At 39.1% G+C, this 4,866-nt stretch overlaps 1 protein-coding gene across 1 annotated transcript in view; it reads right to left on the bottom strand.

The window, feature by feature from the left end:
* The window catches only part of FECH (ferrochelatase), a 38,465-nt gene that overhangs the window by 24,535 nt on the left and 9,064 nt on the right, over positions 1-4,866 (bottom strand). The window lies entirely within an intron of this gene.

The following is a 4,866-nucleotide window of genomic DNA, read 5'->3' as shown; positions in this document are numbered from 1 at the left end:
AGTCTGAGTGAACTCCGGGAGTTGGTGATGGACAGGGAGGCCTGGCGTGCTGCAATTCATGGGGTTGCATAGAGTAGGACACGACTGAGCGACTGAACTGACTGACTGAAATCTATTTCACAAGCTTATATTTTCCTCTTAGTATTGTTGTACTATCTCAAATTACCAGCCTACTTTCTATCTCATAGTTACAAAGAATTTGATTTATGGCTGAGCAATTCCCTCTCAAAACATAATTTTCATTGTTCAATTTTATCTCAATGAAAAAGAAAACTTAAGATCAAAGTGTATAAAGAGTAGAAATGGTATACTGATATATTGGTTGATTTATATTATAGAAGATAAATATACAATAACTGCATTTTGATTAAAGTCTGTCAGAGCTTGAGAGAGGCACAACTTTTTCCTTTTAGCTGAGACTACTAATATTTGGGGGTTTCCCTGGTGGCTCAGAAGTAAAGAGTCTGCCAGCAATGCAGGAGACCTGGGTTCAATCCCTGGGTTGGGAAGATCCCAGGAAAAAGCAACACACTCCAGTATTCTTGACTGTAGAAGCCCATGGATTTAGGAGCCTGGCAGGCTACAGTCCATGGGGTCACAGAGTCAGACACAATTGAGCAAACTTAACACTTTGACTTTTCACTATTATTTTGATAAATGAAGATATGCCCAAACATGTCTATTAAAAACTGGATTTTCTTTAAAATGTTTACATTTAACACAAAATTATAACATAATTGTATTATTCTCAAGACAATTAGGAGCTTAATGAAAACATTAATTTGACATATGAGAAACATAATATGGTTCATAATGGACACAAACATAATGAAGGCATCTTCTTTTACACTGTCAGAATATCTATGGAACTATGTGTAAAACTTAATTACATGTAAACCTTTAACCCAGGATTTCTGATTCTAAGGCAGTTGCACTTTTCACTGATGATGCAGAAGACTTTCAGGCAGTAAAGCTCTTTGACCAACACTGACATTAAAATGACACACAGACTCTTCATCAACTAGTCTAATAGCTGGAAGGGAAACAGGTACTACAAGGTCCAAGACTTCCAAGAAGACAAAAAAACAAAGACACAACAGAATAATGTGATAAGGAAGTAATTGAAGTAGACTAAAATAGGGGTGCTGGCACTTTCCAAGACCAGTGGAACTGCAGGAAATGCCAAAGGATGACCTTACACATGAAGGCCTGGTCAGGATTCCATAAATTTATTTAGATAAAAGAAGAAAGCATCAAAAGATATAGTAGAATTTTATGGACTTCTTACATCTCAGCTCAGATGTTACCCCTGCAAGAAGATCTTCTTTACAGAAAACACTAGAGAAGTATAATGCATCATTTAAAACCAAAAAAAACCAGTACAAGTGACAATTTCAACTCCTTGAGAGAAACCTGAAGTGTACAACATCAATATTGTGCTACGGATAGTGTACTTTTCAGATCAGGATGGACATCACCAGTGAGTCCATAGAATTCCAAAATATAGGTCACACCAGACCTACTGAATCAGATTTTGCATTTTAACAAGCTCATCAGTTAATTCATAATTCCACTTGCCAGAAGCAGAAACTGTATTAGACAGATACTCTTTCATCTTGTTTAATGGGTAGATGAATGGAATCATATAGATAAAAAGAATATGAGCCTTTTATCTAAAATATTAAGGATTATTTTAATCTCAGAACTTCAGAGCAAGGTGATCAATATTTTATTTGCTTCTTTAACCTACAGCTTGAAACAGTCTAATTGAACATTTTCATAGGAAATAATTACTTGAGTTATTAAAACTCAAATATTATAGATATAAAACTATAAAAAAAAAAGTTATATTTTTTGAAAGCCTGGAGTAAGCATGCTGCTGCTGCGGCTGCTATGTCGCTTCAGTCATGTCCAACTCTGTGCGACCCCGTAGACGGCAGCCCACCAGGTCCCCTGTCCCTGGGATTCTCCAGGCAAGAACACTGGAGTGGGTTGCCATTTCCTTCTCCAATGCATGAAAGTGAAAAGTGAAAGTGAAGTTGCTCAGTCGTGTCCGACTCTAGTGACCCCATGGACTGCAGCCCACCAGGCTTCCCGTCCATGGGATTTTCTAGGCAAAAGTACTGGGGTGGGGTGTCATTGCCTTCTCCGGCAGAGCCGTGGGCATCCCTATAATTTTAAACCTCCACAGTGAACTACTAGCCCAGTTCTCTCTCTAAATAAATACATCCTTATTTATTCCCTTCTCTTTGGTTAATTATTATATTATTACTGACCTAAGTTATTCCCTGCTACTCCGCTTCCTTCTCCAGAGCCTGCCTGGACTCCTTTTCAGGGTCTCCTGCTGTGATGAACTACATTTCTCACTTTCCCCGCACCTCTCCACCCTTCGCCTAAAACCCAACTACTTGAGCAACTCCTACGAAACACTGGTCTAAATTACTCAAGTTGGTTCCAAGCTAAAGAATCAACATTACTGAATGAGCAAAGAGAAACAAAAAAGAAAGTCAAGCAGCTTCTGGGACCTTTTTTAAAAAAACGACTGTGCAAAAATCCAATATGTGCACAAGGTTAGGCGACCGTTACAGCTTTCTAATTCCTAAACATTTTCATCACCCTCAAAAAACTCTCATACCCGTGACAACTATTCCCCATCCCCCCTGGCCCTCACCCCTGGCAACCTCTAATCTGCTTACGATTTGCCTATTCATTGAAACAGAATCATTTCTGGCCTATTGCCCTAAATAATATTATATGTGGTTTTCTGTGTCTGGTTTTTCACTTAGCATAAAATTTGCAAGGTTCATTCATGTTGTAGCACGAATCAGTACTTCTTTCCTTTTTGTTGCCAAATAATATTCCATCATTTGGATATCCTCTCCACTCACTCTTGATAAAATGAGAAATAAGCAGCCTCACATTTATTTAAAACACCATTATTACAAATGCTGAGGGGTCTATTTTCTCAGTCTCCTACGCCAAAACCACCTCCAGTTAAAGCAGTGACTGGAGCAATCCTGCTGGGATGGCTCTCTTTTGGAAGATTGCTCGTATAGGGTTCTAAAGCTAATGATATGATGACAGTTTAATTGCAATTTTTTAAAAAGTGTCAGTCATGTTTGGCAATCATCTTAGGCAATAGAGTGGGTCAAATTTATACAAGTGGAAACTGTTTTCTTGATCGAACACACTTTAGATGGATGAAGTAGATATCTGAATTCTCGGCCTAAATTTTCAAAATAAGAACCAATCCCTGGGGAAAGGGAAGAGCTGCATTACAACAAAGTCAAGGATTTTCTCATTTAGACCCCACTGTATAGATTAACCAAGGTCACTTTTCCCACCATTGTCTTAGGCCGGGGTTTCTTGACCTCAGCCCTGCTAATGCTGGTAGCTGGGTAATCCTTTGTTATGGGGCTGACTTGTGTATTGTAGGAGGTTAGTAGCTACATTGGCCTCCAGTTACTAGACGGTAATAGCACACGCCGCACCCCAGCTGTGACAACCAAAAACGTCTCCAGTTATTGCCAAATATGTCCCAGGGGACAAAAATATCCACTCCCCACCCTCTGTTCAGAACCAGTATGTTAGAGAAAGGGGTTTAGTCTCCTTTTACCAAACCAAACAACGACTTTGAAGTTACTGTTCCATAACTTTTCCACACCCTCTGACCAGAAGTCGTATCAATGAATTAACTAACCTGCGTTTGGTTTTCTTTTCTTGATACTTGAAAATTCCAGATTCATTATATTGTGAAACTGCAATATTCCCTTAATCTTTCTACTTAGGCCACTGGTGTTCTCCTGGGATTCTGTCTTTCACCCTCAAAAAGCTGTGACTCACAATAAATTAAGTGCATTTTTCCGTGGATTGCTGCCAGTTAACAGATTACTGGTTAAGAGACTTACCTAAGCCACAGAGGGTATCAATGTGCAAACGGGATTTAGAACTGTTTTTCATCTGTAACACCTGAGCTCAGAACAAGAGTGGTTTTAAATGGGATGTTACTCTGTCCTGCAAACCCATGTTTTTGCAAACCATGTTGATCTTATACATGAAAGAGACACACGATGTGAAAATACCTAAATACACGTGCACTTAATTCAGAACTGTGCTGTGCATGATGAATGGAGCATTAGGAAGCCCTAGTCTGACGCCCTTTATTCCCAGACGTGAAGAGCAAAGCTTTAGTCAAGGGTCAACATCTCCTCTCCTCTCCAGACACAGCACATCTGAGACCAAGGTCTGATTGGCCAAGTTCCCTTTGTTTGAATGGTAAAAGTGTTCACGGCAAACATATTCAAAGTTTCTCATTTGAAAAGTTTGCCACATTCTGCCATTTATATTCTTGACTTCTCAAAATAGAAGGTTTTTTCCTTTGAACTGTTAATTGGACAAAACCAAAATTGAAGCTCATCAATTAATAAAGGAACAAAATAATTCTACTTTGCTGTATATAATCGGCATCAAGATTAAAAAAAAAAAAATACAAATCCCAGCTCTTCATTAAATCCCCTAGATGTAATTGGCCAGAGGATCTCTGCCGCCTCTAGAACAGGGGTTGGCAAACTCCAGTCCATCGGCCAAATTTGACCCCATGCTCCCTGACTGCTTTTGTAAATAAAGTTTTATTGGAATAGAGTTCCATTCATTTGTTTACATATCAGTAGTGGCTGTTCTCACATTGCAATGGGAAAGGTGAATAGCAGTAAACAAGACCAAATGGCCCAGAAAGCCTAAAAAATCACTCAGGGCTTTGCAGACAAATTTGTACTGTAGTATCATCTAGTGCAGTCTGAGCACTAAGCAACACAAGGCCTTCATCATATCTGGCATCAGAATGACTCACAAAGACACCAATTCATT

This window comes from Bison bison, unplaced genomic scaffold (assembly GCF_000754665.1).
Source record: "Bison bison bison isolate TAMUID 2011002044 unplaced genomic scaffold, Bison_UMD1.0 scf7180017864349, whole genome shotgun sequence".
Taxonomy (NCBI): Eukaryota; Metazoa; Chordata; class Mammalia; order Artiodactyla; family Bovidae; genus Bison; species Bison bison.
Note: the sequence above shows the minus strand (reverse complement) of the source record. Positions and strands in the feature narration are given on the sequence as shown.